A 13,569-nucleotide genomic window follows, 5' to 3' on the forward strand; every position below is an offset into this window, starting at 1 on the left:
AAATAAATAAAATCTTTTTTAAAAAGTACTTTTACTGTTTTGTTAAAATTATGAGAACTAAAGACAAATAACTACAACAACCCAGGTAGGAAATACTCATTCTTATATATGTAAACTCCTTATAACTTTAATCCATATAGTTGACATTATGCTACTTTTCCTTTTGGATTAGAATTTCCTCAGAAAAAAGAGCTAGGTATTTTACTTCTTTGACTCTCTGGTGTTTAATATAATATGACATATGACACATAGTAACACAAAAGAAAGGTTTATTTTCCTTTAAATTATATTCATAAAAATGTATAGTAAATTTCTCTCTGATCTGCCTTCCATTCTCTCATTAAAGTAGAATGTAATAAAATAACTCATATAATTCTGTCTTCAGATCAGAACCAACAAGCTGACATTTGATGTCCCTTAAATAAAAGAAAGATGTGACAATTAAAAAAAAGATGTGACAATCTAATAAATATTGGTCAAACTGTACACACAGAAATATTTAGAATAGAACATGACTTGCAATAAAAAGCTCTAGGTATAACCAATGGTATAACATAATACCAAAATAAGTAGTTAGTAGTTATAATTAATTACTGAAGAAAAAGAAGACAGGGCAAAAACATTTTTTTCAACTGTCTTTACTTGGTAGCTTAGTGTAAGTATGAATTATAAACTGCATTAAAAACACACACCTTTTTCCAATCAAAGTTAATAAAATCTTCATAAAAATCTTGATAATAACATGCTTAATGTTTAAGAAACCTGGAATAAAGAGTAAGCTAAGGATAGTAAGCATAGGTTTTTTAATTCAATGGAATTTTTTTCTGGTGGGATAAATTAGCATTTTAAATGCATGTTATAACCACAATTATTTTGGGGGTCCAATTGGTAACACATGTTTTTCCTTATAAGTAAAGGTTAATCTAAATGACTTACATGTCTCCTAGGTAAATATAAAGATGTTAATAGTTTTTGAAATGTTAGCCACCTAGTAGTATTAAACTGGTATATTTAAATATGATATTTAATACCTTAATCTTAAAAAGACAATCAGTGAAAATGAAGTTTAATAATATATAATCTGTGCAGCTAATTATACTGAGAATTTAGAAATGCAGACTTAAATGTGTGTGTGATATTGATCTGTCACTTCAGGAAAAACTAATGAGATCGCTCACTCTTCCCTGGGAAAGAAGCAGAGGGTACATGAGAATGGATATAGTATTGGTTCAAACCTAATTTTATTATAATCTGGACATTTAAATGTACTTAAAATGATGTAGAAAGGCAACTGGAAATCATTTGACTCTTCCTCTCTAATTAAACCCTCCAGATATGGATTAGTGATCCATGAAATATGGACAAGCTTAGTCTTTCTGATGTTATGAAACTTTACCATTTAATTGGTTTTGAGTATCTTCTTAATGATGCTGTTTTCTAAAAGATCATATGTTTCTATCATGTGGCAGAATATTATTTTTGTTTAGTTTTGTTTTAGTTGGCTGATTTTCTATGTATCACTTTTTAAATCAAGAATGATTATCCTATAGCTAGGAGAGCTTGAAGATAGACCTACTTTTGTGTTTTCTGTCCATAAAACCCTAGTGGAATGCTGGTCATATTGCATAATAACAGAATGACCTTATAAAATTTTCAGTTCCCAGACGAAGCCATATAGTGCAGAAAGTACAGGGTAGTGGATGGTTAAAACTGTGGAATTAAACTTAATGCAGTCTAAATCTTGGCTGTCAGATTATTAAATGATTGACTTTGGAAAATATGCTGATTTATCTTAGTCTCAGCTTTCTGATTTATCAAATGTGGATAATAATAGCTACCTTGTATGTTTATTGTATAGATTAGATATTATAGGTAAAATATTTGGCCCAGTACTCTATAGCTGGTAAGCATTATTATTATAAATTTTATTCATAATATATTTTATTGTTAATAATATGGGTACCAATAACAAACTATTTGAGGACGCATATTATAATCTATTAGACTGTAGTTTGTTATAATCTCAACTGTTTGTTCTCCCAATGGCAAATTCCCAAAATTTCACTTTTTAATTCTGAGAAGATGTATCCAACCAGAAGGAGAGTAGTATTTCTGGAACTGATTTTTTTTTTAAACTTAATAAACATCTATATAGTGCTTAGTATGTACCAAGCACCATAATAGGCACTTAAAACACTTCTTTACCTAATGCTCATAAAGACCCTATGAGGTAGGCCCTCTTCTTCTCATGTTACAAATAAGACATCTGTAGTACAGTGAAATTTCATAACTCACCTGAGTACAGTTCGTAGTAGAAAGTGGCAGAGTGGGGGTTTGAATCCAGGCAGTCTTCTCAGCTTTAAAAACTATGTGATCTACTCCTCTCTCACATGGCTCTATAGCACTGGGTTTTAATGAGGCTACTTCAGGCCCTACTTCCCTCCAGAGTTGCTGATGGTGTTGCCAGATCCTGATCTGCTGTCACTCTGGCATTTGCTCCCTTTTGCTGACACTGTTGCTGAGAAGTTAATGGTCCTCCTCCCTTCTGCTTCCACCCTCCAGCTGCGCTGAAGAAAGACGCAACTCTTTCCACCTTAAAACAACGTAAATTTGCAGTTTGTGGGTGTTAGCAAAGACAAACACCCTGATGTATAAATCCTTTCTCTTGCCTTCATTTCCACGAGTTAGATTCCTAAATTTTGGATTGACGGATTCAAGAAAATACACATTTTGAATATTGATGAATGCTGATAGATTATTTCCCAAAAAGACAATGCCAATTACTACTACCATGGATAACGTATTAAGTGCCAGGGCACCTGGGTAGCTCAGTCGGTTAAGCTGTCTGCCTTTGGCTCATGCCATGATCCCAGAGGCCTGGGATCAAGCCTCTGGGATTGGGCTCCCTGTTTAGTGGGGAGTCTGATTCTCCCTCTCCCTCTGCCATTCCCCTGCTGGTGCTCTCTGGCTCTCTCTATCAAATAAACAAATAAATTTAAAAAAAAAAAAATATGAGAGTGCCCATTTCACCATATAATCTCTGAAAAATTGAATGCTATCAATGCATATATATATATATATATCAATTGACTGCTATCTGTCTATATCTGTATATTTATAGATATAGATATAGATTTTTCTTTGCCAGTTGGATAGGTTAAAACTTTGTGACTTATTCTTATAGTTTGCAATAAGGTTAAACATCTTAAGTTTACTGGTCCTTTTCTCTTTTCTAAATTAATAAATACAGTTAACAAATATGAACTACATCACTTCATGTTTGTCTTGTGCCTGGCTCTGTGCTAAGAATTGTTTTTTATGAGTTATCTTACTTTCTCCTCAAAAAATTCCTGTATGCTATATAGGATTTTTATTCCCATTTTACTGGCAATTTATAGAAAGCTTACAAAACATCCTCCAGGCCAGACAACCAGTATGGGCTGAAGCCAGATACAAACCATATTTATATTCCACCTACATAAATAACTCTACTTTCCAAGCTCTAACTACATACTTTTATATTTCTTACTGATTTTCTTGTGGGACCACTTGTCCTTTACTTATCAGTATGTAAGGAATTTCCTTGTGTATTCAATAAGGGTGAGCTGGGGAAGGGAATTTTAGTTAGAAAGGTTTTCTTCAGCAGTCATTAAATCCTTCACCTGGGATCAGCAAGGATCTCATACGCTAAGATCAAGTCACCTTTCTCTAGAAACCAGAACGTGGGAACTATGATCACAATTCTCCCAGGCCTTTTCTCCCTATCTTCAGGAGTCAAGCAGGAGTTCTCAGAAATCTGCCCCTGCAGAGAATCCAGTATTAATAATAGTTCAGTCATGACTATCTCTTGTAGATTATCTGGGACTAACCACATTAGGTATTTTATTGCTGCTTGTATCTGCTACAACAAGAATCCTCAGGCTCCCAGGTCACCCACCGCTCATCCCCAATTCTCTATCCCTTCTCACTTTTCTAAGGGTCACAAAACCCTTTCACTGGGAACCATGGGATTTATGGTTCATTATCAATACGATCTGTTATGCCCTCAAACTACTGAAAATTCCCATCACTGTTTTGCTCTTGAGAGAAATTAACTCTGCAGTAGGGTATTCTCTGCACCCTGTCAAGTGGTTTTTTTTTTTTTTCTCTCTCAGCCTTTTACAGGAATAACTTACTTTATTGTGTTTCACTTTATTACACATTGCAGATGGTGTATGTGTGTGTGTGTGTGTGTGTGTGTGTTTAAACATTGAAGTCTTGTGGTAACACTGTGTTGAGAAAATCTATAGGCACCATTTTTTTTCTGACAAAATTTGCTCACCTTAGGTTGCCGTATCAAATTTGGATAATTCTCACAACTTTTTCATTATTATATTTGTTTTGGTGATCTGTGATTTGTAATCTTTGATAATACTTCTGTACTTGTTTTGGAATACAAAAAAATGCACCCCCATGAGGTGGCAAACATATGGATAAATACTATGTGTTCCGATTGCCTCACAGACCAGTGGTTCCTCCATTACTCTCCCTCTTCTTGGGCCTCCATATCCTGAGGAACAATAATACTGAAATAATGAAACAAGTCAATTAATAACCTTATAATGGCCTCTAAGTGTTCAAGGAAAAGCAAGAATTACACATCTCTCACTTTAAGTCAGAAGCTAACTCTCTTCAAGGTTATGAAGCCTGAGAGAAGTGAAGAAGCTGCAGAAGGAAAGTTGAAGCTAGTGGAGGTTTGTTCATGAGGTTTAAGGAAAGAAATTGTCCCTCCAGCAGAAAAGTGCAAGTTGGAGCAGCAAGTGGAAGCCGCACCAAGTTATCCAGAAGGTCTGGCTAAGATAATTTAAGAAGGCGGCTTATACTAAACAGATTTTCAATGTAGATGAAATGGTTTTATATTGGAAGAAGATGCCATTGAAGACTTTCACGATGAGACAGAAGTTAATGCCTGACATCAAAGCTCTAAATAATAGGCTCTCTCTCTTAGTAGGGTCTAATGCAGCTGATGAGTTGAAATTGAAGCCAGTGCTCATTGACCATTCCAAAAATCCTAGGCTCCTTAAGGATGATGTTAAATCTACTGTGCCTGTGCTCTATAAATGGAATAACAAAGCCTAGATGACAGCACCTCTGTTTAGAGCATGGTTTACTGAATATTTAAAGCCTACAATTGAGAACTACTGCTCAGGAAAAAAAAAAAAAAAAAGATAACTTTCAAAATATTACTGCTCATTGTCACCTAAGAGCTCTGATGGAGATGCACAATTATGGAGACTAATGTTTTCATGCCTGTTAACACACCATCTATTCTGCAGCCCCTGAGTCAAGGGTCAATTTCAATTTTCCAGTTTTAGTATTTAAGAAATAACATTTTATAAAGCTATAGTTGTCACAAATAGTTCTTTCTCTGATGGATCTGGGCAAATTCTATCAAAAAACTTCTGGAGAGAAGTCACCATTCTAGATGCCATTAAGAACATTCATGATTGGGGCACTTGGGTGGCTCAGTGGGTTAAAGCCTCTGCCTTCGGCTCAGGTCATAATCCCAGGGTCCTGGGATCGAGCCCCACATCGGGCTCTCTGCTAGGCAGGGAGCCTGCTTCCCTTCCTCTCCCTTCCTCTTTCTGCCTCTCTCTGCCTACTTGTGATCTCTCTCTCTGTAAATAAATAAATAAAATCTTAAAAAAAAAAAAAAGAACATTCATGATTCAGGAGAAGAGGCCAAAATACAAACATTAACAGGAGTTTGGAAGAAGTTAATTCCGATCTACATGGATTCTTGCAGGGGTTCAAGACTTCAGTGGAAGAAGTAATTGCAGATGTGGTGGGAATAGCAAGAGAACTAGAATCTAATTGGAGTCTGAAGATGTGACTGAATTACTTCAATCTCTTAAGAAAATTTTAATGGATGAGAAGTTGCTTCTTATGGATGAACAAAGTGAGTGGTTTCTTCAGATGAAATCTACTCCTAGTGAAAATGCTGTTAATATTGTTGAAATGGCAACAAAGGATTTAAAATATTGCACAGACTTAGTTGATAAAGCAGTGGCAAGGCTTGAGAGGATTGACTCTTATTTTGAAAGACATTCTGCTTTGGGTATAATGCTGTCAAACAACATCACATGCTACAGGAAAACTGTTCTTGAAAGGAAGAATCAATCAATGCAGTAAATTTCATTGTTGTCTCATTTTAAGAAAATGCCACAATGACCCTAACCTTCAGCAACCACCACTGTGATCAGTCAGCAGTCATCAACATCAAGGCAAGACCCACTACCAGCAAAAGATTATGAGTTGCTGAAAGCTTAGATAATGCCTAACATTTTTTAGCAATAAATTATTTTTAATTAAGGTATGCTTATTTTTTTCAGACGTAATGGTATTACATACTTAATAGACTAAGGTATAGTATAAATGATTTTTCTATGCACTGAGAAACAATAAAAAATTAATATGGCCCACTTTCTTGAGATATTCACTTTATTGTGGTGGTCTAGAACTAAATTCACAATTATCTCCTAGGCATACCTGTACTTCTGACTGGAAAGTGGTAGGGGTCTTTGATCCCTATTTTGACTTTGGGACTATTCTTCCCAAACACCCTCTAATTTTATATCTCATATTTTATAACTTCGTATTATATCACCAATTATCCCTCATCTTAGCTGTCATTCATTGTCCTCAAAGCCATTCTCCCTCTTCTCAATAATGGCATTTACCTTTTCAGTCACTGTTCCTAAGACTACCCCATCTGAATCCTTACCAATTTCAACATAGATGCAAATGATACTTCAACACTTTAGCCTTTCAGTCCTTGAAAATCTTTCTTTCATTAGCAATCTCATCTTCCACCCTCTCTCATGTAGAATTGCAATACTTCCATCATCTTAATTTAATATACTTCCTATCTGACAACCACTTCCTTCAGCCTTGCTCACTTTTACCTCATACCAGATCCAACCTGCTTACCCTCCAATTCGTTGCCCACACTACATTGTCATTTTTCCTCACTCCCTTAATATCTCCACTTCCTTCCTTAGTTAGATTAACCTCTGTGGTTAATCATAAATGTTTGCATAATCTTTCAATTTTCTTGTACTTCTTTCTCATTTCTTTGAATTTGCTTGATTACAAAACTCATAATGTTAAATTCTTTCTGCTTCTCCAATCTTTGTCTTTTTCATCGATGATCTTGGTTTCTACTGCACTGAAACATTGAATTCATTCCCATAGAATCTCATTCCCATATACTTTACCTCTGCTTCTTTTTTTTAAATTAATATATAGTGTATTATTTGCCCCAGGGGTACAGGTCTGTGAATCGTCAGGCTTACACGCTTCACATCACTCACCATAGCACATACCCTCCCCAATGTCCATAACCTAACCACCCTCTCCTTACTCCTCTCCCCCCGGAACCCTCAGTTTGTTTTGTGAGATTAAGAGTCTCTTATGGTTTGTCCTGATCCCATCTTGTTTCATTTTTTCTTTCCCTCCCCCTGAAACTCCCACGTTGCCTCTCAAATTCCTCATATCAGGGAGATCATATGCTAATTGTCTTTCTCTGATTGACTTATTTCACTCAGCATAATGCCCTGTAGTTCCATCCACATTGTTGCAAATGGCAAGATTTCATTTCTTTTGATGGTTGCATAGTATTCCATTGTGTGTGTGTGTGTGTGTGTGTGTGTGTGTGTGTGTGTGTATAAAATCACCACTTCTTTGTCCGTTAATCTGTTGATGAACATCTAGGTTCTTTCCATAGTTTGACTATTGTGGATATTGCTGCTATAAACATTCAGGTGTAAGTGCCCCTTTGGATCACTACATTTGTATCTTTATGGTAAATACCCAGTAGTGCAATTGCTGGGTGATAGGGTAGCTCTATTTTCAACTTTTTGAGGAACCTCCATGCTGTTTTCCAGAGTGGCTACAACAGCTGCATTCCCCACCAACAGTGTTGGTGGGGTCTCCTTTCTCCGCATCCTCACCAGAATCTGTCCTTTTCCTGACTTGTTAATTTTAGCTATTCTGACTGGCGTGAGGTGGTATCTCATTGTGGTTTTGATTTGTATTTCCCTGATGCCAAGTGATGTGGAGCACTTTTTCATGTGTCTGTTGGCCATCTGGTTGTCTTCTTTGCAGAAATGTCTGTTGATGTTCTCTGCCCATTTCTTGATTGGATTATTTGTTCTTCCGGTGTTGAGTTTGCTAAGCTCTTTACAGGTGTTGGGTATTGCCCTTTACCTGATATGTCATGTGGGAATATCTTCTCCCATTCTGTCAATTGTCTTTTGGTTTTGTTGACTATTTCCTTTGCTGTGCAAAAGCTTTTGATCTTGATGAAGTCCCAATAGTTCATTTTTTGCCCTTGCTTCCCTTGCCTTTAGCGACGTTTCTGGGAAGAAGTTGCTGTGGCTGTGGTTGAAGAGGTTGCTGCCTGTGTTCTCCTCAAGGATTTTGATGGATTCCTTTCTCACATTGAGGTCTTTCATCCATTTGGAGTCTATTTTTGTGTGTGGTATAAGGAAATGGCCCAGTTTCATTCTTCTGCATGTGGCTGTCCAATTTTCCCAACACCATTTGTTGAAGAGACTTTTTTCCATTGAACATTCTTTCCTGCTTTGTCAAAGATTAGTTGACCATAGAGTTGAGGGTCTATTTCTAGGCTCTCCATTCTGTTCCATTAATCTATGTGTCTGTTTTTGTGCCAGTACCATACTGTCTTGATGATTACAGCTTTACTTTACCTCCTCTTCTGTAACCTTAGGTCAGGGGTTCTCAACTTTGGCACTACTGACATTTTGGACTGGAAAATACTTTAATGTGGGAGTTGTTCTGTGCACTACAGGATGGTTGGCAGCATCCCTGGCCTCTACCCATTAAATGCTCACAGAAACCCTCTTCCCAATCATGACTGTTAAAAATGTCTCCATGGATTGCCAAATGTTCTCTGGCAGGAGTAAGCAGATAAATGGATGAGAACCACTGTCATAGATGAATTTTTGTAGTCATATCAAAAGCCAATTCCTCTATTTATTCTCTCATCCATTTTTATGAATTTAAGGACATGGCTTTAAAAATTTACTTCTCCTTTCTCTCTCTTCTAGGATTTATTTTTCATTCTTATTTTTATAAACTTGCAAATGTGTTTATTACTCCCACTTGGGAAAAAAAAAGAAAGAAAACAAAGGGGAAAAAAGATTCTTATGATTCCAGTTTCCTCTCCATCTATCTCTTTAATTTTTCTTTCCTCCATGTTGGAGGAAAAAGAAAGAAAAAGAAGAAACTCACGGGTAAACTCACAGTAAAATATATGTAAAAGAGTTCAAAATTTCACAAAAATTGGATAACAGGAGTAAAAAAGGGCAAAGTTTATTGTTCAAAATTTACATCATAATTCTATTTGGAAAATGTCTAGGTCAGTTTTGATTTGAAAACTGTTCCTGTTTCCTGTTCTTTTTTTTTTTTTTTTTAAAGATTTTTTATTTATTTATTTGACAGAGAGAGATCACAAGTAGGCAGAGAGGGAGGCAGAGAGGGAGTGGGGGAAAGCAGGCTCCCTGCTGAGCAGAGAGCCCGATGCGGGGCTCGATCCCAGGACCCTGGAATCATGACCCGAGCCGAAGGCAGAGGCTTTAACCCACTGAGCCACCCAGGCGCCCCTCCTGTTCTTAATAAGAAAAAAATAGTTTCTATTTTCTCATGGCTTATCTTAGTATGAAAAAATTGCAGATGTTCCTTTTCATGGCTATCTTGAAATGCAAAGCTTTTGGAATGTGAAACTTTTCCATGATGTGTGGTATACTTAGTCAAAATGTCCAAGGCTAAGTTAAAAAAAAAAAAAAAAATCAGATTTTTTTTAAAGCAAAATGTCTGCTGAAGAGTTGCTATAGTCACTGTGTCTAATTTCTCTCCTTTTTTTAAAACTCATTGCTATCTGGCTTTTGCTCCCACTGATCCACTTAAAACTGCTTTTGTTACAGTCACTGATGACACCCACATTGCTAAATTCAATTGTCAGTTCTCTTCTTCCTGCATCTGCTATCTGCTTTGGGCACAGTTGACCCTCTGTGATATATTTTCTTTATATGGTTTCAATAATATCAAATTCACTATATTTTTCCCCTCTTATTTCATTGGTTGCTGTCTGTCTCAGACTCCTTTGCAACCTATTCCTTATTTTCTTGAACTTTGAATATTAAAGTACACCACAGCTTACTACTTACTGTTTTTTCACTCTTCTATCTACACTCATTATTTTGGTGATTGATTGTAAATGTGAATTTTAATTTCAGCTGTCAGCCCATAACTCCCCAGTGCATTTCTCTAACACAGATCTCTTTCTAAAATTCTAGATATGTATATCCAATTCCTTTTTGGCTTATCTACTTGAACATTTAATACATTTCTTGAAGTTATCATGTCTAAAACTCTTGATTTTCTAGCATGCCTCCTGTAGTCTTCCCCATCTCAGTTACTGTCACCTCAGTTTCTCCATTTCTTCAGGATAAAACCTGGAATCATCTTTAACACCTCTCTCTAATATATCAAGGACTATTCTGACAATCTTTCCAGAAACCAACCGCATCCTTCAACCTCCACTACAATGATCACATGACTTAAGCCAACATAATCACACACTTTGATTACATCAAAAGCCATCTATAAATTTATGGTAGGTGGAATTATTATTCCTAATTATCCATGTATTTATTTCTCTTTCTTTTTAGAATATTATGCAGACCTTCTTATTTCCATGTAACTTGTAGGCAGTGTCAGCTTCTTGAGTATGTGACCTTTACTTGGGTTAATGCTCTGCTCTTGCCATCTTAAGATGTCTAATGTCTTTTGAATAAGAGATCTCACACTTCAGTTTTGCATTGGGGTTTTAAAATTATGTAGCCAGTATTACTTGCAGTGCCACTCCTTGAAGGAGAAGAGTTGGCTAACAGAATGCTTGGGGATTTCACATGGCATTCCAGGCAGAAACTTAAAGAGTTATTTTGTGAGGCCACTTGTTCTCTCATTTTTTTTTTTCCTTCTGCACTGAGAATGGCATTCCCCAAATATGGGCTGTTCCTTTATCCTGGATCCTAAAATGAACAAGCCCTTGGGGAACAGAGCCATAGCTGATCCTAGCCAATGTCTAATATGAGATAAAAAAAATATTTTTTGTACAAGCGCTGATATTTGGTTATTTTCCTACTTTACAATAAGCTACTGGAAGCCAACTAATATACAGATTTCTCTGCTTCATCCCCTTGTCTCTCTATAGTTTATTCTTGACAAAGTAGTCATAATGATTATTTTAATAGTGAGGTTAAATCATATCATGGCTTTGCTCAAAATGATGCAATGACTGTATTGTTTTGTTTTATTTTGTTTTTTTTTTCATTCAGATGAAAAGCCAAAGGCCTTGTAATGGCAAGCATGATTTTCTTCCCCCACCACTCTTATTTCCCTGACCCCATCTCTTGCTGTGTTCCAACATTTTCACCATACCATAGACATGAAGTCCTTCTTGCTGTTTTGTGAATGTGCCAGGGACATTTCAGATGTTGGAACTTTTCTTGAGCAGTCACAGTTTTAGAATGCTCTCCCTCCACATATCTGCCTTACTAATTCCCTCATCTTTATGTCTGCTCAAATCCTACATTGCCAATGAGGCAAACCTTGACCACTCTAAATTAGATGCTTCACACTCCTACTGAGCATATTTGATCTTCCTTTTTTCTTCTTATTTTTCTTCCAGTAGCATGTATCGTTTATTAAGACATTTATTTATTTATTTAATATTTTCTTCCATAGCTGTCTGTCTTCTTCCATTAGAAGGTAAGCTTCCTAAGGACAGGGATATTTGTTTCCACCAATATTTCCCAGAGTCTTGAAATATTGCCTAGAATGTAGTTGATATTCCATAATCATTTATTGGATATGTAGAGATTGAAAGAGGTCTGTGCATGGATACATTATTTTATGTCCTCTCCTTAAAGTCTCTTACTCCTCTCATATCTATACATTTTTTGGCAAAACCCTAACTCTGGCTAAAGATTATAGTGTGAGTGCTCAGTGACTGCACATAGTAGCTGAATGTCTCTAGAGTAAAAGAAACAAGTATGTTGAGTTGTTTCACATTGAATTCAGGATGACCAGTCTTTTTTGGGCCCTCATTTTTTTTTCTAGGTACATTTTTAAAATTTAAATTAAATTAATTAGCATATAATGTATTATTGGTTGCAGAGGTAGAGGTCAGTGATTCATCAGTCTTATACTCAGTACTCATTACATCACCTGTCCTCCTTAATGTCCATCACACAGTTACCTGCTCCCATACCCCTTCCCTCCAGCAACTCTCAGTTTGTTTTCTATGATTAAGAGTCTCTAATGGTTTGTCTCCCTTTCTTATTTCATCTTGTTTTCTTTTTTCCCTCTTTCCTTATGATCCTTTGTTTTGATTCTTAAATTCCACATATGAGTGAGATCATATGAAACTTATCTTTCTCTGACTTATTTCACTCAGCATAATACCCTCTAGTTCCATCCATATCATTGCAAGTGGCAAGATTTCAATTTTTTGATGGCTGGGTAGCATTCCATTGTGTGTGTGTGTGTGTGTGTGTGTGCGTGCGTGCGTGTGTGTGTGTATGCACACACAGGATATGCACACACACACACACACACACACATATGTATACATATATATATAAAATATCTTTATCCATTCATCTGTCGATGGACATCTGGGCTCTTTCCACAGTTTGGCTATTGTGGACATTGCTGCTATATATATTGGGGTGCAGGTGCCCCTTCAGATCATTACATTTGTATCTTTGGGGCCCTCAGTTTTACCTAGGAGTCAAATTACATTTCCTTGTTCCATTCATTCTCTGTCTCCCAAATGAAAAATCTTTACCCCTTTCTTTAAACATCTAATCCGTTATCTTTTATTGTGATTCTTTCTGAAATGTCTTATTTTCAAATCCCATTAAAAACAAAAACAAAATAGAAACTGTCAGGAGAGAACTTCCACAAGTTCCCACAGTTATAAACGCCAGCATTGCTGCATTTTGCCACTGAAGGAATAATGCCATTCCTTCAGTTATGTTGGATGAACTTTCCACATTCAAATTGAAGGTCAGCACTTCTGTATCTACTGAATAACATCTTTCTTCGCTTCTTCAAGAACAATGTACTAGCAACACTCCTTCATTTCCAATAAAATCAGTTTTTAAGTCTCTAGAGGATGACTTTCATCAGCATACACAAAAACCATAATTCTCCCATTTAAAAAAAGAAAAACTAAAAACAAAACAAAACAAAACAAACAAAAAAAAACACTAATATACAACTTCAACCAGTTACCGTATCAGTCCTCTCCTTTTCTTTATAATGAAGCTCCTTAGGAAAGTTGGTGTGTTCTTGCTATCTCAAACTCCTCTTTAGGCAGAATTTGCCCTTACTCCTCCACTATTCTGCTCTTGACAAATCACCAATGACCTCCATATCACTCTATACAACAATTTTCAACCTTAATGCACTTAACTTGCTATCAACATATGCCACAGT

Source organism: Enhydra lutris, unplaced genomic scaffold (genome assembly GCF_002288905.1).
Source record: "Enhydra lutris kenyoni isolate GAN:26980312 unplaced genomic scaffold, ASM228890v2 scaffoldscaffold9, whole genome shotgun sequence".
In the NCBI taxonomy this organism is placed as follows: domain Eukaryota; kingdom Metazoa; phylum Chordata; class Mammalia; order Carnivora; family Mustelidae; genus Enhydra; species Enhydra lutris.